Source organism: Pleurodeles waltl, chromosome 5 (assembly GCF_031143425.1).
Source record: "Pleurodeles waltl isolate 20211129_DDA chromosome 5, aPleWal1.hap1.20221129, whole genome shotgun sequence".
Taxonomy (NCBI): domain Eukaryota; kingdom Metazoa; phylum Chordata; class Amphibia; order Caudata; family Salamandridae; genus Pleurodeles; species Pleurodeles waltl.
Window position 1 is genome coordinate 330,353,890 of NC_090444.1, and position 21,531 is coordinate 330,375,420.

Consider the following 21,531-nt stretch of genomic DNA (forward strand, 5'->3'; position numbering starts at 1 on the left):
TTTCTCCCCCCACCCTTTTTCTTTATCTTCTTGTGCATGTGTGCATTAGCATCATCAGGCGGAGGAGAATTGGCATCGGAGCACAAGGGAGCTGCAACTCACAAGGCCCCGGTGGGCCATGCTACAGACACCGAGGTCACCAGTGATACGGAGGGCGAGGGGAGCTCCACAACGGGGACCCGTGGTGACACCAGCGACACTGACACGTCCTCGGAAGGGAGCTCCCTAGCGGTGGCGGCAACATCCGTGCCCCCCGCCTCAACAGGTACAGCCGCCACCAAGCGCACCAGCTCCGCCCTCCCAGCAGCCCCTCAGCCTTCGCTCCGTGCCCGCTCGCCCAAGAAGGCGGGCATCTCCTTCGCCCCAGGCACCTCAGGCCCTGCCCCAGTTACCCCTGCTGCCCTCAGTGAGGAGGTCATTGACCTCCTACAGACCATCATTGTTGGGCAGTCTACCCTTTTGAATGCCATCCAGGGGGTAGAGAGGGAGGTGCATCGGAGCAATGCATACCTGGAGGGCATTCATTCGGGTCAGGCTGCCCATCAACGATCGTTCAATGCTCTGGCCTCAGCACTGACGGCAGCCATTGTCCCTGTTTCCAGCCTCCCTCTTCTAACTGCCTCCACCGTCTCCCAGTCTCCTGTTCCTCAGCCTATCCCATCCACACCATCAGACCAGCCTGCACACACCTCAACACCCAAGGGCAGCTCATCCAGACATAAGCACCACAGATCCCACAAGCATTCACCCAAGCAACATCCAGATGCAGCCATGGCAACAGTCACTACCACCTCTGTGTCCCCCTCCTCCTCGTCTCCCTCCTCCCTCCCTGTGACGTCTCCACTCACACCTGCATGCACACCACCATCAGCCAGTACTTCCATCACCACCACACCCTCCAGTACAGTCCGCACACGTGCAGTCACCACCCCCACTGCCATTTACACGTCCCCTGTGTCCTCTCCCACTGTGTCTGTCACCCCCTCTTCCAAAACACACAAACGCAGGCAGCCACCCACACAACAGCCAACCACCACACGACAGCCTACGTCACAAGCACCTGCACCCATAGACAGCACACCTGACTCTCCTACAACCACATCCTCTCCCTCTACTCCCATACCCACTGCACCTACCCTTCCCATTGCTCCTAAAAAACTTTTCCTCTCCAAACTTGACCTCTTTGCACCACCTGACCCACCCCCTCCATCTGGTAAGAGTCCGAAGAGCACCTCAGCCACCACCAGCCTTGCATCAAGTCTGACCATTGTGCACGGGTTTTGGAGTCCACCCTTTCCCAGCACAGATACATCGGCCAGCAGCAAGGGAACAGCCAGCCCCCCCCTGGAAGAAGAGAACCCGTAAAACCAAGGCCCGCCGTGAGAAGGCTGACACGGCTGCCCCCAAGGAGCAAAGTCGTGGCCCGTCACCTGCCACAACATCAAGGGCAGGCAAGGGCCAGAGAGCCTCATCGAAGGAGGGCAAGGGCAGCAAGGCGGAGAAGTCAGCCAGCAGGTGCGCGGACCAGGAGGGCCCCACAAGCCCCATCCCGGGTGTGACGGAGGACACCCACGGGCCCAGGACTCCGTCACAGGAGGGTCCAGCAACTGCACGGTCGGAGGGCGACTAAGCAGGGAGTCCTGGCCAGGTCTGGCTCCCTTGATAGACAAGAAAGGCACCGCTGAACAGGGCCCCGCCGAGAAGACAGGCACCGCTGGACAGGGCCCCGCCGAGAAGACAGGCACCGCTGGACAGGGCCCCGCCGAGAAGACAGGCACCGCTGGACAGGGCCCCGCCGAGAAGACAGGCACCGCTGGACAGGGCCCCGCCGTGAAGACAGGCACCGCTGGACAGGGCCCCGCCGTGAAGACAGGCACCGCTGGACAGGGCCCCGCCGTGAAGACAGGCACCGCTGGACAGGGCCCCGCCGTGAAGACAGGCACCGCTGGACAGGGCCCCGCCGTGAAGACAGGCACCGCTGGACAGGGCCCCGCCGTGAAGACAGGCACCGCTGGACAGGGCCCCGCCGTGAAGACAGGCACCGCTGGACAGGGCCCCGCCGTGAAGACAGGCACCGCTGGACAGGGCCCCGCCGTGAAGACAGGCACCGCTGGACAGGGCCCCGCCGTGAAGACAGGCACCGCTGGACAGGGCCCCGCCGTGAAGACAGGCACCGCTGGACAGGGCCCCGCCGTGCAGACAGGCACCGCTGGACAGGGCCCCGCCGTGCAGACAGGCACCGCTGGACAGGGCCCCGCCGTGCAGACAGGCACCGCTGGACAGGGCACCGCCGTGAAGACAGGCACCGCTGGACAGGGACCCGCCGAGAAGAAAGGCACCGCTGGACAGGGCCCCGCCGTCTCAAGCACCGCTCCGCTGGGCCCCTCCTTCTCAAGCACCGCTCCGCTGGGCCCTTCCTCTCAAGCACCGCTCCGCTGGGCCCTTCCTCTCAAGCACCGCTCCGCTGGGCCCTTCCTCTCAAGCACCGCTCCGCTGGGCCCTTCCTCTCAAGCACCGCTCCGCTGGGCCCTTCCTCTCAAGCACCGCTCCGCTGGGCCCTTCCTCTCAAGCACCGCTCCGCTGGGCCCTTCCTCTCAAGCACCGCTCCGCTGGGCCCTTCCTCTCAAGCACCGCTCCGCTGGGCCCTTCCTCTCAAGCACCGCTCCGCTGGGCCCTTCCTCTCAAGCACCGCTCCGCTGGGCCCTTCCTCTCAAGCACCGCTCCGCTGGGCCCTTCCTCTCAAGCACCGCTCCGCTGGGCCCTTCCTCTCAAGCACCGCTCCGCTGGGCCCTTCCTCTCAAGCACCGCTCCGCTGGGCCCTTCCTCTCAAGCACCGCTCCGCTGGGCCCTTCCTCTCAAGCACCGCTCCGCTGGGCCCTTCCTCTCAAGCACCGCTCCGCTGGGCCCTTCCTCTCAAGCACCGCTCCGCTGGGCCCTTCCTCTCAAGCACCGCTCCGCTGGGCCCTTCCTCTCAAGCACCGCTCCGCTGGGCCCTTCCTCTCAAGCACCGCTCCGCTGGGCCCTTCCTCTCAAGCACCGCTCCGCTGGGCCCTTCATCTCAAGCACCGCTCCGCTGGGCCCTTCATCTCAAGCACCGCTCCGCTGGGCCCTTCATCTCAAGCACCGCTCCGCTGGGCCCTTCATCTCAAGCACCGCTCCGCTGGGCCCTTCATCTCAAGCACCGCTCCGCTGGGCCCTTCATCTCAAGCACCGCTCCGCTGGGCCCTTCACCTCAAGCTCCGCTGGGCCCTTCATCTCAAGCACCGCTCCGCTGGGCCCTTCACCTCAAGCACCGCTGGGCCCTTCACCTCAAGCACCGCTGGGCCCTTCACCTCAAGCACCGCTGGGCCCTTCACCTCAAGCACCGCTCCGCTGGGCCCTTCATCTCAAGCACCGCTCCGCTGGGCCCTTCATCTCAAGCACCGCTCCGCTGGGCCCTTCATCTCAAGCACCGCTCCGCTGGGCCCTTCATCTCAAGCACCGCTCCGCTGGGCCCTTCATCTCAAGCACCGCTCCGCTGGGCCCTTCATCTCAAGCACCGCTCCGCTGGGCCCTTCATCTCAAGCACCGCTCCGCTGGGCCCTTCATCTCAAGCACCGCTCCGCTGGGCCCTTCATCTCAAGCACCGCTCCGCTGGGCCCTTCATCTCAAGCACCGCTCCGCTGGGCCCTTCATCTCAAGCACCGCTCCGCTGGGCCCTTCATCTCAAGCACCGCTCCGCTGGGCCCTTCATCTCAAGCACCGCTCCGCTGGGCCCTTCATCTCAAGCACCGCTCCGCTGGGCCCTTCATCTCAAGCACCGCTCCGCTGGGCCCTTCATCTCAAGCACCGCTCCGCTGGGCCCTTCATCTCAAGCACCGCTCCGCTGGGCCCTTCATCTCAGGCACCGCTCCGCTGGGCCCTTCATCTCAGGCACCGCTCCGCTGGGCCCTTCATCTCAGGCACCGCTCCGCTGGGCCCTTCATCTCAAGCACCGCTCCGCTCCGCTGGGCCCTTCATCTCAGGCACCGCTCCGCTCCGCTGGGCCCTTCCTGTCAAGCACCGCTACGCTGGGCCCTTCCTCTCAAGCACTGCTCCGCTGGGTCCTTCATCTCAAGCACCGCTCCGCTGGGTCCTTCATCTCAAGCACCGCTCCGCTGGGCACCGCTCCGCTGGGCACCGCTCCGCTGGGCCCTTCATCTCAAGCACCGCTCCGCTGGGCACCGCCGTCTCTGCACCGCTCCGCTGGGCCCTTCATCTCAGGCACCGCTCCGCTGGGCCCTTCATCTCAAGCACCGCACCGCTCCGCTGGGCCCTTCATCTCAAGCACCGCTCCGCTGGGCCCTTCCTCTCAGGCACCGCTCCGCTGGGCCCTTCCTCTCAGGCACCGCTCCGCTGGGCCCTTCCTCTCAGGCACCGCTCCGCTGGGCACCGCCGTCTCTGCACCGCTCCGGTGGGCCCTTCATCTCAAGCACCACTCCGCTGGCCCATTGACAGTGCCGGTTCTGTGTCGAGCTACTGTTCACGCTGCACTCTGGGCACCCTGCCTCCTCCATGACCAGTGGAGTCTTTAATCCACCTGATGGACTGTGGCTTTGCACTCCCCAGGATGGCACAGTGGGCATGGTGGCCCCTTCGTGGTTCTGGCGTCGTGGACTCTTGTGGCTGAGGTGCCCCCCATTCCCTTCCCACTGAGGTGCCTGTAGTTTTGTCATCTGATGCCCCAGCAGTGTTCTCTCCAACGGACTCAGGTCTCCTGTGTGGGCTTTGCCCATGTGTGTGGTAGACATTGGCCCACGGACTGTGGATATTTGACACACTGAGCAGGACTTATTGACTATGTACATAGCTTTCGCACTGTTCATGATTTTTGATATTTCATGACGATAATTTTCCATGACTTCAATGAACCTAATTGATACATAAATTTACATTAAAATTTTATTGTGTTTTTGCATTTTTCAGGGGGGTTTGGGGGGTGTCACTCAGTTGTTGCTCTGCATTGGTATGTTGATAGTTGGGGGGGGGGGGGGGGGCGTATGTGTGTGCCCGTAACCTTTCGTCCTCCCCCCTCCCCTGTGTCGTAGGTGCAGTACTCACCGTTGTCTTCTGCGCCGGAGTTCGTACTCGTGGTAGATGAGCAGGTAGACAAGAGCTGGTAGGATGTTTAATTCGGGTTCCATGCTGTCCTCCGTCCTCGTGGAGTGTATAGAGGTGAGCGTTTTCTCGCTCGTAGTCTGTTTCCGCCGTGTTTTTATCGGTGGGGCTCCCGCCCCGGAAAAGGTGGCGGATTGGTGAGTTGTGATACTGTGGGCGGTACATTGTCTGTCGCCTGCCTGTTGGCGGTGACCGCCGCGCTGTTTGTCTGTCCCGCCGTGGCGGTCGGAGTGTTAAAGTGGCGGCCTGTGTTGGCGGTTCCCGCCAGGGTCAGAATTCCATTTTTTTGACCGCCTGCCTGTTGGCGGGTTGGCCGCCGCTTTATCACCCACCACCAGGGTCAGAATGACCCCCAAAGAGCATTAGGTAGGGAATGATATCGATTGCATCCAGAAACTCTGTCACTCTATTTGGTGATTGAGACTTAGACAAAACCATCCTCACCCTTTTTGTCCCTTTACATTTTCCTCCTTATGAGGGAAGTGTCCCTTGCCCTTAGCTTAGATAAACTGACGGCGATCTAACTGATGTCCTGAAGACGAAGACTGATCCTGTATGCTGACCTATTTCGAGGAGGGTAATTATACTGTTGCTATTGGAAATTCATTTGTTTGCCTTTTCTTTCTAGGTACCAACTGCTGTGTATTTTTGATTAGTGACCTTAGTTAGATGTTTTCCAAATTGATGTTCTAAATTGTTTTGCATGAAGCCCAACATGCTAATGCTAATTAGTGGCTAGATGAGGCATTCACTTGACTGACGTAGTTGACGTGACTGACGTGGTGCTATGCTGAACTGAACATTATATGAGATTTAGGCGTTTAGATTATTCATCTTCATATTACTATCATATGATTATGATCTTTGTATTATTGTCATATAGTGACTATGCTCTTTTGCTTCTCGGTTTTGAGATTAATACATTTGCTATTAGATTGTAATCAATAGGGAATAAAATTCACAAAACTCCAGTAAGGTGTGGTTATTCATGACTGAAAGGTTATGTTTGCGTCGAAGGTTTACTAATGTCAAAAGTGAAATATATTGTGGTGATATATGTTGACAATATTATTGACATATTGTTTGATGTATTGATCAGTTATCTCGTCTTATGGTGTCTCACCACTGGGTCCAAAGATTCATCGACCTAAAACGAGTCCTGATGTGTATAAAATTAACATAGACGGACGCGTTAACAGTTCTGGTAGCAGAGCGACGGTTAGGCCCTTGGGGGCCCTAGGACGGAGTTTCATTGTTTAATTTGTTTTCTGTGATAATGCAATTTGGAGAGATGATGGGTTGCTAGGTTTGCCATGGCTTTCCCGGGATCTCAGAGCCTGCCTAAATGAGTTTGGAATGTTCTCGGCGCCATAATATGTGTGGTTAGGGTCTTTGCGCTTACCTAAGCTTATGCATCTTGCAGGTGGTTGTGAAATTTGCGTGTATTTAGGCCAAATTAAGTGTTGTTTAGCAGGAGTGGGCGTACTCCACAGTATGATAGTAGGGAAGTCGGCGTACTTCATGTGAATGTAGCGCTTGTTGCTCAAAATTATCCACGTCGTTGGTTGTTGTGTACGGACCTGTTGAGGTCTAAGACTCCGGAGTATGATGATAAATGTGGTTTATGTTGTGATCTGTGCGGTTTAATAGGTCAATCGGGCGTGGTTGACAAGTCGAGTTTGAGTTATGATGTATGTGTGAAACCTTCGATGGAGATTTGACAAATTCTAAAGTGCACTAGAAGGAGTCATTGACAAGTTGAGAGTAGGATTTGCAGGTCGTATTCTGCTTGCGTATGTGGGAACCGAGAAGGAGAGAGTAGCGGCAGAGGCTTCAAGTGAAATCTCTGTAAAGTTCTGAAGCAAATGTGTTACCCTTCCTGTAGTAAACCGACAGATTTGTGTTGTCATTTTAAGGTGCTCGCAATAATTCGCATTAGTTTGTATGAGTTGTAAGGGGTCAGTGAAGAGTGGACGAGCCGCAAGACTTTGTCAGCTGCAGTGTGTGTGAGTGTGACGTCAGTGGTGCCGCGCTGAGATAGGTCAGATGCCGAGAGGGGTCACGCACGGATTGGCTGCCGTCCGTGAGAGGCAATAGGTTGAGAAAGGGCAGGTGAAGAGTGTCCTGGGAACTAAGCCATTTCTGATTAAATACGAAATAAAGAATTGCAAAAATGAATTTTGTCAAGGCATTCAAAAGCGCTTTAAAGGGAGATGTATATATTGTCGCAACCGATGGGGAACCTACACCACCTGAGGGTACTCCGGCTTATACAGTTATGGAAGAAAAGGGTGTTGCACCTTGCTTATGGATGAAACAATGGCGCAAATTAACAGAGAAAGAGGGGTGTTTAGCGTTCCCAGAACATGGGACATTTAATCCAAAGGTGCTAGAAAATTTGAGGTGGATGTTAAGTACGCAGAAACCACCTCCGAGACCGGCACAATACGAGGCTTTGGCGATCTGGGACTTGATGGCTCTTAAACATAGACAAGAAAGGTTTCAGAAAAGACTGAGAACGGCAGAAAAATCCTATGCAGAAGCCAGATGGGACAATGAGACCAAACTGTGGAGACGGGGAATTGTAGATGGGTTGAAGTTATTCCCAGCAATAACACAGGTAGAAGAGACACAGGGAAAGAAAGCCTCCTGCAAAACCGACAAAGATTCAGGCAAAACTAAAGAAAATAAAAGATCCTGGGAAGAGGAAGATGATTCAGATGATGAGGAATTTATGGATAGATTGTTACATGATCGTCCGCCACCGTATGCGGTGAGTGACAGTGCTCCAAGCACTAGCTTGGATCCTGGGAACCAGACGCAGGAGAAGGGAGTTACTGATACGGTACAGACTAGCGATACAGCCTCGATACAGAATGGTGTCAGTGTACCCACTGCACCAGACTTACTGATACAGTTGCAGCCTCCACCGCAGATAAAAAGAATTTACCCTGATGTCCCAGTGCTTGAGACTACTACAAACTTGATAGTGCCGCCAGACCTGATATACACAAAGCCAAAGTTAATACAGATTGAATCGACCCCGAAGCTAGTATCTCAACCGCCACAGCTGATACCTGGGTATAACCCTGTAGCAGGACCACCGTTCGTACCTGTACCGGGTACACTCGAGCAGACATATGGTTTTGCAGCTCCAAGAAGTCTGAGTTCAGGTCAGACACCTGCCGCCATATCGTTACCTATTACTGTTGGTCCCCCAGTGCCATTGTATGCGCAAGGTAAGACAGGGACGTATGATCAGGAAGCCATGACTCAGGAAGCGATAAGAGGAGGGCCTATGAGAACCCCACAGATAATGGCCCCTGGGGAAAAGGTAAATGAGCCACTGAGACCCTTGATGGACCTTAGTCCAGTAGGGGCACCTCTCGAAGCGATGCGTCAAGCAGGGTTGGGAGTCTTAACTCCCCAAACTATGAGTACGAATACCTCACACTCTCCAATGATACATACAGGGAACATTTCACTGCAGGGTTTTACAGTACAACAGCTAAATGAGTGGTTAGAGAAAACTTGTACCTCACAAAAGACTACAGTGACTACAGATGAACCTGAGAAAGAAAAACAAGATGAATACTTGAATTTTGTACGACTAGGGGCAGAAGCTGCCGAGTTAGTGGAAGGAACAATGGGAGTAAATAGGTTGGAATCATACACTGAGGCAGAATTGAGGTACTTATGCCCCAAGATTACCAAAGAGGTAGGCAAAGTACATCAGAGATTAGCGAATTTGGCAGACAAATACAATATTGATATCAGAAATACTAAACATTTGAAAAGAAGCTACAGATTAGATTTTGACTCCAAAGATTTTGAACACATGAGATCTACAGACATGAAGGCACACCTGAGAGAACTGTTGCAAAGTGCACAAATGTGGGGTGCATTAGAGAAATGGGAGGGCCGATGGGCAAAGAAAAGAGATAAGGGAAAGGGAGATAGCCCAGGGTCTAATAAAGTTGGGACCACACCTAATCTAGATTCAGTAAAAATACCCATGAGAGAGACAGCTGGTGGTGTTTTAGTGCATGTGCCATGGACTAAGGGAGACATTTTATCCTTTACGAATGATTATCCTAGGCTAAGAGAAAAGCCAATCGAGTGGTATCAACAGACGGATAGGTTTGTGAAGCTTGCAAAGTGTCTCTGGGAAGACTTGAATACTTTGTTTGAGATTATTGTTCCGCCAGATTTGTGGCTCGAGTGGAAGAGAGGGGTAGATTGGCCCACGAAGGAGCCGGCAAGAGATAAGGTGACTGGAGCACCTTCAGAAGAGGTGATGAAATATTATCATAAAGTAATTGAGTTCTTGAAACAAAAGGTGCCGCCGAAGGTGACCGATTGGCAGAAAATCGACCGGACCTCTCAAGAGGTTAAGGAGTCAATACATGCGTATTACGAGAGACTATTAAAAGCGTTCAAACATTACAGTGGTACTGAGACTATCGAACCGAAGGACATGAACCATCTTGTGTTTAGGTTCGTCGAAGGGCTGAGGCCGGAGGTCAGCCAGATGATTAAGAATCATTTGATTTGTTGGCAAGCTAAACCGATTGATGAAGTATTACAGTATGCGAAATACTGTAGTGATGAGACTGAGTTGAAGCAGAAAAAGTTGAAGGAGAAAGTGATGGTGATGCAGATAAGGACTGCACAAGCTGGAATACAGGGGAATGGAGTTCAGCAAATGATACAGCAACAACCGCAAATGAATGGTGTGTTTCAGGCACAGCCGAGAGGCAGAGGTCGAGGGTTTGTGAACCGTGGTTCGGATATGAATAATGTTGTTATTCAAAACGACGGTCAGGGAATGAAAAATATGTCACCATGTCATGCATGCGGGGGCATGGGGCATTGGAAACAGGATTGTCCGAATATGGTCCAGGATAGTGCAGTTCAGCAAAGCATTAATGTCGGTGCATTACAAAATCCACGAGGTCCAAAAATGAGACTTCAAAACCTGAATTTTCAGAATAATTTGGTACAAATGCCAGGGGTACAACCCATGCAGCAGATGCAAATGCCGCGTTTCCAGTCAGTATCAATGCAACCAGTGCAGCAGCAGATTCCTATGGTGCCTAGACAGCAAATGCAATTACCCATGGCTCCGATGGGACAGCTACAGGTGATGCTTCCTCAGCAGGTCACAGGCCAGGTAACCAATCAAAACAACACTGTGCAACAATTCCCATTACGAGGTGAAAGTGGCATGAATGAGGATTGGTCAGATGACAGCTCAGACAGTGAAGAGTGCAGGCTTGCAGCATCTTTAGAGGTGGATCAGAGAGGCCCATATGTAGAGGGAAAAGTAATGGGCTATAAGGTTTCATTTTGGGTCGACACAGGAGCTACACGCTCTACAGTTCGAAGTGCAGAAGTCCCGAGATTACGTCTCTCAGGGCGTACTATACGAGTGGTTGGTGTGGCAAACCAGTACTTGACTAATCCGATTACTGATCCGGTGCAGGTTGAAATTGGTATTTCCAAGGCCTGCATAGATTTGTTGTATGCGATTCAAGCCCAGTATCCTTACTAGGGAGAGACTTACTATGTAAGACAAAATGTTCGATTACCTGTTCCAATGATGGAAGAGAAGTACAAACAAACAGTGACGATGAGGGAGATGAGTCGATACATAGAGGAAGGAGGAGAGACTAATGAAGACTACCCTTTGATTACTTTATTCCCAATGCATACCTTGATCGACCTACCTGTTGAGTTACAAGGGACCGTAACAAAGAAAGTGTGGGATTTGACTGGGGAAGAAGTAGGGTTAATAAAGGGAGTAGAACCAGTCAAGGTACAGATAAAGCCGAATGCAGTGTTCCCACAAGTGTCACAATACCACATGACCCAGAACGTACTCATTGAGGTGTCACAAATAATTGCAGATTTTCTCAGACAGGGAGTCCTGAAAGAAGTTTTGAGCAGTCCGTGCAACTCTCCCATTATGGGTCTGAAGAAGCCCTGTGGGAAGGTTCGAATTGTGCAGGATTTGAGAAAAATAAACAAAATTGTGATAAAATGCTGCCCTGTGGTACCTAACCCAGCAGTAATAATGTTCCAGGTTCCTTGTGATGCTGAATGGTTTACTGTAATAGACCTATCACAAGCATTTTTCTCGATACCTCTTCATGAAGACAGTCAATTTTTATTCAGTTTCAAATTCCTGGATAAGGTGTACAGTTGGTGCAGAATTCCTCAGGGGTTTTCTGAGTCACCATCCATCTTTAATCAGATATTGAAAAAGGATTTGGAACCTCTTGTGCTGCCTTTTAATTCGACTCTTGTGCAGTACATTGATGATTTGCTGATTGCATCTAAAACCAGAGACAGTTGTAAATATGATACCATTGCATTGTTGAATCATCTGGGGAAGAATGGACAAGGTGTCATCCAGAAAGTTGCAATACTGTAAAAAAGAAGTGAAATACTTGGGAGATCTGATTGAGAAAGGGTCCCGAAGAATATCAAAGGAAAGAATAACAGCTGTTTTGCAGATGAATTCCCCAATAACAAAAAGAGATGTCAGGATGTTTTTGGGAATGGTGGGCTACTGTCGCCAGTGGATACCCAACTTCTCGATCATCTCAAAACCTTTAATAAAATTGACGGGAAAAGAAGTCAAGGACGAACCATACACAATCACTTTAACAAAAGAGGAGCTTGAATCATTTCTAGAATTGAAGGAATGCATGTGCAGGGCACCAGCATTAGGAATGCCTGATTATGAAAAACCTTTTCTGTTGTTCTGTCATGAACGTGATGCTTGTTCTTTGTCTGTTTTAACACAGGTCCACGGAGATGCAAATCGCCCTGTAGCATATTTTTCAGCTACTTTGGACCCTGTCGCAGCAGCCTTACCGGGTTGTTTGCGAGCAGTTGCAGCAGTTGGTCAAAGCCTTTCACAATGTGAAGGCATAGTCATGGGATACCCCCTGACAGTAATGGTTCCACATTCAGTTGAAATTCTGTTGACACGAACTAAGACACAACACATGACAAATGCATGACTCACTAGATATGAGACGATTATACTGGGGTCACCAAATGTCACACTAAAGAGATGCACTGTGCTGAACCCGGCAACCTTACTTCCCAATGAAAATACAGAAATCAAAGATGGGGAAGAATTTGAGCATGATTGTCTTGAGGTGACTGAGCTCTGTACCAAACCTCGCCCAGACATACAGGATACCCAGTTAAAAGAAAATGATTGCATTATGTTTGTTGATGGGTCCTGTCTAAGAGATTCAGCAGGAACATTGAAAGCCGGTTACGCAGTATGTACCATAACTGGCATTGTCGAAGCCTCCTGGCTCGAGAAAGTGTTTTCTGCACAAGTGGCGGAATTAATAGCTCTTACAAAAGCATGCCACTCAGCTGTAAATTTGAAAGTCACTATCTATACTGACAGCAGATATGGATTTGGAATCATGCATGATTTTGGCCAACTCTGGTCACAGAGGGGTTTCATGACCTCCTCTGGTTCTCCTGTGAAAAATGGTGAACAAATAAGAGATTTGTTACATGCGATTCAGTTACCTCTTGAAATTGCCGTGGTGAAGTGCAGTGCTCATACCAGATGACAAGATTTTGTGTCAATGGGAAACAGCTATGCAGATCAGGTCGCAAGATTTTGTGCATTAAATTGTATATCATTTAAGGAGCAGTGGGAATTGTTACCACAACCTGAAAATGACACGAGTTTAAGTCTAGCATTACGAGTGGTTGATACCTTAGATGAGCTAAAGACATTACAAAGTTGTGCTAGCTAAGAAGAAAAACGTTCCTGGCAGAAAATGCAGTGTGTACAAAGGGCAGATGATCTGTGGGTTTCAGAAGAGGGAAAACTGGTTCTACCAAATAGTCTTTTGTCGCAGTTTGCACGGTTATACCATGGGCAGGCCCATTTAGGAAGAGACGCCATGATCAGATCCTTTAAGATTGATTGGTTCAATCCAAAATTCAGACATGCCGCAGAAATCACTTGCCACAGGTGCGTCATCTGTCAACAGATGAATGCTGGAAAAGGAACTGTGGTAACTTTGAGCCACATTGGGAGAGCTGGAGGTCCATTCAACAAAATGCAAATGGATTTTATTGAAATGCCTGTTTGTGGAGGATTGAAGTACGTGTTGGTGATTGTGTGTGTTTTCAGTCATTGGATTGAGGCATATCCCACACGTAGGAATGACAGTCTTACAGTTGCAAAACTACTACTCAGAGAATTAATACCAAGATTCGGGTTTCCGGTTTCTATAGAATCAGATAGGGGGAGACACTTCGACAATGAGGTGATTAAACTTCTGTGTGCCGCACTCAACATTGAACAAAAGTTGCATTGTAGCTATCGCCCTGAAGCATCAGGACTAGTTGAACAGATGAATGGTACCTTAAAATCAAGAATAGCAAAAATGTGTGCTGCAACAAACATGAAATGGCCAGATGCTTTACCTCTAGTACTGATGTCTATGAGAAACACCCCAGATAAGAAAACGGGACTGTCCCCCATGAAATCCTCATGGGCAGAGCAATGAGATTACCAGCGATACCTGCAAATGCACTAGTGAATATTACAGATGATATGGTGTTGGATTACTGCAAAGGTTTGGTTGACGTGATTCGCTCTTTCTCCCACCAGGTGGAAGCTAACGCATTGCCACCAATTGGCGAACCAGGTCACTCTCTGCAAGCTGGAGATTGGGTGGTTGTCAAGAAGCACATGAGAAAATCGTGTCTTGAGCCGCGTTGGAAGGGGCCGTATCAAGTAATATTGACGACCACCACTGCCGTGAAGTGTGCCGGGGTTCCCAACTGGATACATGCCAGTCACACAAAAAGGGTAATGTGTCCTGTTGAAGAGGAACTTGAAGTTTCCGGTACAGCAACTTCAGGAAGAGAAATCTCAGAGTCAGAGATCAGTCAAGAAGGAACTGAGACTACCGGAGGGTCCACTGAGAACAGCCTTGTCCCTCAAACTGTCAATGAGTTCCAGAGAGGTGACAGAGTGCCTATCTCAGTTGAGGCAGCAGGAGAACTAAGTCAAGGAGAGGTTCTCCCAGAAGTAGACGAATACGGATTAGAGCCCGAACTCAGTATAGAACCAGAAGACGAAAGAGAAGGAGAAATTGTAGATACAAATCAAAACGAGTCAGAGTCACCTGAACCAGTTGCAGGTCCGTCAAGAGGAAACACCATATCACAAGAGGAGGGTGCTGTCCAACGTCCTGAAGGAAAACACCGAACCAAGACACATAGAGGCGATAATTGGCCAGACAAGTCACATCCTAAAATAAGAGAGGTATCAAATGAGACAATAATAGAAGAAAGTGATACTTCACAAGCAGATGATCTAAGTGAAGGAGAACAACAAGGTGAACGAAGGCTAAAAAGAAAAAGAATAGCAAACAGAAGATATACAGGTCCTGAATGGGCATATGCTACAACCTCTGAATGGCAACAAGAATTTTTAGCATTCTGCTTTGATCGAGAAGTACCAGGCCAATACTACGGTACCTGAAGATATTCAAAGGGAAACTCGGCTAAAATTGAATTTGTGAAAGCTGAAAAGAGAAAGAGACTTTAGAAACTATCGGAAAGTGACACTAAACCTGGATTTGACTTTAAGGAAACCTGATTACGACAAGCTGCTAACCTGAATTGACGAAAAGGGGCCTGGAGTGAGTGAAGACGCTGTAACATACGCAAAAAGAGTTTGCTTCTCAAAGTTGATTGTTGATCTGCTATTCTGATTCTATACAAACATGGCTTACAGTAGCAAAGAAAGTAAGGTGTGTAGTTGGTTAGGTCTTATAATAGGTGTTGTATGTGCAGTAATGATTGTGGGAGTGATTGTGGGAATGCCATGGAGAGAGAAAGAAACTATTAATGCAACTTCGAAACCTGAAACTACCACTACTAAACTATCACGTGGGAGAGATTTGAGCACGACGCAAGACACATGCATGAGGGAACTAATGCAAAAGGGGAACTTTCTACTAATGTTTTCTATCGCTTATTAAATGAGTATGTGGAAACTATGGATGTGAAAGATTGTTATGTATGTACTAAAATTCCTTCGTCTGTCCAGGAGGGAGTCACTTATCATAGCCTCCCTCTTACTTATGGAATTAGTTGCAGCTTGCTATTAACAAGATTCTATAATCAAGAGCATGTGCAATACTTTTATTCAAATTTGGATGTTGTGTTTTCTTTTGTGCCTGTGATTGAATTCCTAAATAAATTAGCTAAAGAGCATGATATTAAAATAGTTAGAGGATTCTTTGAGCCAACACTTACATTTGGAACTGCTTATGCACATCGCAACAATTTGACTTGCTTATTATCTCCTGTAGAGAAAAGCTTTTTAGATCACACAGATGATAGACGCAAAGCACTGAAAGAAAGGTTAGAAAAAGGCCTCGAAAAACGTACTTATGCAAATGATTATGCTTATACTGCAATCAAAACACAAGGCAAATTAGCTATAGATGCATTACACGTAGGTAGGCTCTGTATATATAGACCAAAATCTGATCAAGACAATTTGTTTGTGGGTACGAGTGAATGTAGGCATGTGTTTTTGTTTCAGAGTAAATGGACCTTTATGTTAAATGGACAAGATCCAGCAATCCCTGGAATCTATTATATTTGTGGACTGAATGCATATTACCGACTTCCTAAGGGATGGTCTGGGACATGTTATTTGGGAATAGTATTTCCAAAGATATACCAGATTGATGACTTAAAACAAATACCTAAAACGTCTGAATCACAACATCCTAGACAAAAACGAGAATCAGTGGCGGCTGTCATTGGTGATATATTTGGAGCCATAATCCCATCAGTAGGGGTTATATTGAATTCTATGAAAATTCAAAAGTTGTCTACTATTGTGGATAACATGCTGACAAATTTTACAGGAGCTATACTCCTGATGGATACTGAACTTGCTGCAGAAAGAGCTATGACTCTTCAAAATCGGCTTGCTTTAGACATTCTTTTAGCAAAGAGTGGAGGTGTTTGCAAAATGCTTAATGAGCGTCATTGTTGCTCATTTATCCCAGATAACAGTAAGAAAATTAGAAACATGCTTACTAACCTTACCAGAGATAGTACAGATTTGAAGGATCTGAAAGAACTTGGGGGGTCATTCTGACCCTGGCGGCCAGTGACCGCCAGGGTCACCGACCACGGGCATTCTGACCGCGGCGGTTCAGCCGCGGCCAGAAGGGTAAACCGGCGGTCTCCCGCCGGTTTACCACTGCCCTACAGAATCCTCCATGGCTGCGGAGCGCGCTCCGCAGCCATGGGGATTCTGACACCCCCTACCGCCATCCTGTTCCTGGCGGGTCTCCCGCCAGGAACAGGATGGCGGTAGGGGGTGCCGTGGGGCCCCTGGGGGCCCCTGCAGTGCCCATGCCCATGGCATGGGCACTGCAGGGGCCACCGTAAGAGGGCCCAGCAAAGTATTTCAGTGTCTGCAAAGCAGACACTGAAATACGCGACGGGTGCAACTGCACCCGTCGCACCTTCCCACTACGCCGGCTCCATTCGGAGCCGGCGTCCTCGTGGGAAGGTCGATTTGCCCTGGGCTGGCGGGCGGCCTTTTGGCGGCGGCCCGCCAGCCCAGGGCAAATCCCAAAATACCCTCAGCGGTCTTTTGAGCGCGGAGCGGTATTTTGGAGGGGGAACATTGGCGGGCGGCCTCCGCCGCCCGCTAATGTTAGAATCACCCCCTTGGTGTTTGGGAGAAATTTGGGAAAGGAATTGCCCGAGTGGGAAGCTGGTTTACCAACATTTGGAATGGGGTACTTGCAAAAATTATGATGGGTCTATTAATTGTTTTAATTTGTCTATTAGGATTATGGGGGGTATGCAAAGTCAATGACAAAGTGAAAAGAAATTGGACTAAAAGAACCAAAAGAAATGAAGAAAGTGAAAGAGAGAAAATGTTCAATGAAATATGGGAAAGCTGACATAAAGGGCAAGATGTTGAAATGCGTATTATGCGCAAGGTGAAAAATTAAGATCAAAAAGAAAGATTGTGTGATGACGAGCGTCATCAGAGGAGGACTGAGAGAGCGTAATGTAAACGTTACTTATTTTTAGATGTGAAAGCTTATATTTAACAATGCTGCATTAATAATATTCATTGAAACGTATTTTAAACGTGGAGAATTTTTCACATGCATAAACTAATGTCGACTGTAAGAAATAATCGCTTGTATTATGACTAACTGAAAACATTAACATGTATGAAGACTGCATTTTATTAGAATCCATACATCTTAAGTCAGCGTGAGTCGAAAACTAGCTCTGTAGCTCTCATATTAAAGCGTATTTTTCTGTTTCTCCAGTGTGCGGACTTGCAAAAGGCCATGACCCAGCAGTTGTTCTTTTCTTCACTTATTTGCAACAATGCTAATTTTTCTCATCCGCATTCTAGCAGCTTTAGTATAAAATTATGGACTTTGCAACAAACATGGACACTTTCAAGGACATTAAATCGCGGAAAGGAGAACTCTTGACCCGAAGTGTGTGCCAGAAAATAAAGTAACCCCGGATGTGCCACCTACAAAAAACGTCAATTATGAAGACCAATTAGAAGAATGAAAAATATCAATAGAATGACAAATGCATTACTTAATGTATAATTTGATAGGTTACAGATAGTGGGGTGTAGTGACTGTCCAATAGAATTTTGGGGGAATGTATTAAGAAAAAGGGATAAAAACCCATGACACAAGGACAAAGAGCATTAGGTAGGGAATGATATTGATTGCATCCAGAAACTCTGTCACTCTATTTGGTGATTGAGACTTAGACAAAACCATCCTCACCCTTTTTGTCCCTTTACATTTTCCTCCTTATGAGGGAAGTGTCCCTTGCCCTTAGCTTAGATAAACTGACGGCGATCTAACTGATGTCCTGAAGACGAAGACTGATCCTGTATGCTGACCTATTTCGAGGAGGGTAATTATACTGTTGCTAATGGAAATTCATTTGTTTGCCTTTTCTTTCTAGGTACCAACTGCTGTGTATTTTTGATTAGTGACCTTAGTTAGATGTTTTCCAAATTGATGTTCTAAATTGTTTTGCATGAAGCCCAACATGCTAATGCTAATTAGTGGCTAGGTGAGGCATTCACTTGACTGACGTAGTTGGCGTGACTGACGTGGTGCTATGCTGAACTGAACATTATATGAGATTTAGGCGTTTAGATTATTCATCTTCATATTACTATCATATGATTATGATCTTTGTATTATTGTCATATAGTGACTATGCTCTTTTGCTTCTCGGTTTTGAGATTAATACATTTGCTATTAGATTGTAATCAATAGGGAATAAAATTCACAAAACTCCAGTAAGGTGTGGTTATTCATGACTGAAAGGTTATGTTTGCGTCGAAGGTTTACTAATGTCAAAAGTGAAATATATGGTGGTGATGTATGTTGACAATATTATTGACATATTGTTTGATGTATTGATCAGTTATCTCGTCTTATGGTGTCTCACCACTGGGTCCAAAGATTCATCGACCTAAAACGAGTCCTGATGTGTATAAAATTAACATAGACGGACGCGTTAACACAAGTTGAGAGGACACTACTTTGGCCTTGCCAGTGATGCACAATTTTATAAGCATTAGCAAAGCCAATAACTGTAAGCGATACTGACTGGCTTTGCCAAAGTTTGTACTTTCTGTAGTTTCTGCCATAGGTCCATCCCTTAGCCTCTCAGCAGCCAATAGGAGGTTGTAGTGGCACAGTAGGTCAACCCTCTTTTGGCATCAAGGGTTTAAATGAGCGTAGTGCCACTTTAGCTAACCAGGCTTCCAGAATGTGCGAATTTTTAAAAACTTTGGTGCCGCTCCATTTACATTTCCAACTATTTGCATCCTTGAATTGTCAACTATATACATCCTTCATAGTCAGCTTATATTATTTATAAGGATCCCCTTTTTATATAGTAATTCATGCAGATAAAGAAAAGCCAACATGGTTAATCGAAAGTCAGTACAGTCGGAAACATGGAGTTACAATCTAATGTTTACCACTGATTAGTTAAACTAGAGAGAAGAAAAGTCTTGATGACAAATGTTCTGGGGAGAGTTTTTTTTTTCTTATTCAGTGTGCGTAATCACTGAATGCGGAAGTAATTATTATCCTCGACTTAATATGAGAATATTTCACTACTGCACTCAGGTGGAGCATCATGACTTGTGAGACATCTAAGTCTACACTTTCATATTTTATTTCCTTTTCACGCTTATGCAGAACTGTCCAAAATGCTTTATGAATAAACAACGACTTCCTCTTCAGGAAACGTTTCCATAATCGTCTAATTAGCACGGCACGATATTTTCTCTGTTTCTTTTGCAGGTGGAGAGGAGCGAAAACAGTGGCAGAACTGAATTGAGCGGAAGATGAATGTGCCTGCTCCACTACATTAGATAACGGACAGTATGCGAATAACATAATTACTAAAGTGATGTGATTGAGTTTTGTAAGCAAAAGACAATTATACCATTTCAGAAATTGTTGACAATATTGTGAAAATTAGCCCTTAATGGTAGTACAGCATTTGAAATTAAAAGCTTAAATGTTGTCAAGGCTCTAATGGAGAAAGTGGCATGGTAATTACCAGAGTGAGAGCGCTCTATTTGACACGCAAGTACTTAAACTCTCGAGAATATTCTGCAAGCTTGATTGACAATAGCATCACTCATGTTTTTTATTGCAGCACGAGGTGGCAATTACTTTGCTGCAATTAAATTCTGCACGGGAAAATAAATGTGCTGCATGAGAACCCGCCACTTGTAACGTTATTGAGATTCCTCTTTGCAGAAACACTCCGGCTAGTACACTGGCGCAAGTTTAACCAATGATAAGGAGCCCTCAAAATAGGTATAGTTTATTCTCATCACAATATACAAATCATAAATCGTGGAGGGTCCTCCAGAACTGAGTTTAGGTGCAAAACATAGCACATTACAATCGTATATATTGACTCATTCATCGATTTACTAATCCGTGAAGTGGCTGTTGTAGAGAGCCACCCGGGCTCTTCTATACTTTTTTGCCCTTCACGGGCATGAGAGCGGACCACGGCCGCGATTATAAATAAAGTTGGGTCAGCTGACGGAGGCATTCCCCCCAGAACTTCTATACTTAATGGTGTCCGAGTGTTTCTGCGCGCAGCGGTGGCAGCGGGCCCTGCGCCACTCTACACTGGCAACAAGGCCGGTAACCACGCGGCCCGCAGTTTCCCACATACCTGGCGGCACACTGCCCGGAGTGGTGTGGGTGGCCCAAAAGCACTTTAGACAGCACCCCCACATGCTAAAGCCCTGCCCCCCTGAGTGCTGGTGCACAGGCGCCTCGGCGGAGAAACAATCTGCAGGTGCAGAGGCCTACCTGCGTATCACGCCGCCCTCTGTTCCAAGACCGTTGCGATTGCTGGGTTCGGCAAAGCGCGTATGCTGAGAGGTGCTGGGCAGGCTCCAATGGGCAGCCGCTGAGCTTCACAAGGAGCGGTGCTAAGACATGTTACGGCGAGGACCCCAGAGGGTGTCCACCATGGTGCCTGCCCCAGAGAGAAACAAGGGAAAAAAAACTGTGAAACTCCACGGAGTTGAGTGGCTGCCCTCCACAGAATCAAAAATTGCCATCTACAGAACCGGGTGCACGTGACCCGTGACACATCTTTGGCTGCATCCCCACGTGGGAAGAGAAGAGAGGTAAAACTAAAAAATAATTAACATAAATATTAGGAAGACTACATTTAAAGCAAACACATTCAAGCGTGGCAACTGCAGCATCTTAAAGTGGAATGAAAAACTACAAAAAAAAATTGACAAACACAGTGTGTTAAAAAAGACCAGGTCGTCTATACTTCAAAAGAAAAGAAAAAAAAGAACAAAGAAAATGAGCACACCGCAGCAAATTCGGGAGCAGAAACCTGCACATGCCCGTGCAGGGGCTCATTCCTCTATGGCTGCGCTGCCCCTGTTTAGTCAGCTAGCGGACCCCGCCACATCGGCGCCACAATGGCACCTATGGCTTGGCCGCCACTAGAACTATTTCTGCACAACCAGAGAAACAGATGGTGCAGTGCGCAGGCAACTGATGCTACACATGGAAGGCGATGAACTTCATGAGCTTTTCGACTCACTCCCCAATACAGGTGATACAGGAGATTTCGATGCCGCGGTGACGGCGCTAAATAGTTATTTCGATCCCCAACTCAACCCCAATTATGAACGGTTTAAGTTACGCCAAGCCCAGCAAACGGATATAGAATCCATAGACATGTTCTACGCCAGGTTCAGAAAGCTCGCCAGCACGTGCGTAGGCCTCAACGAACACG

At 48.2% G+C, this 21,531-nt stretch overlaps 1 long non-coding RNA gene across 1 annotated transcript in view; it reads right to left on the reverse strand.

Annotated features, from left to right (window-relative positions):
- Positions 1 to 20,838, reverse strand: part of LOC138295647 (uncharacterized) — a 98,690-nt gene extending 77,852 nt beyond the window's left edge. The window contains exon 1 of the long non-coding RNA XR_011203651.1: positions 20,580 to 20,838. This is a non-coding gene — a long non-coding RNA (uncharacterized lncRNA). The remainder of the gene's footprint in view (positions 1 to 20,579) is intronic.
- Positions 20,839 to 21,531: the final 693 nt, after the last annotated feature.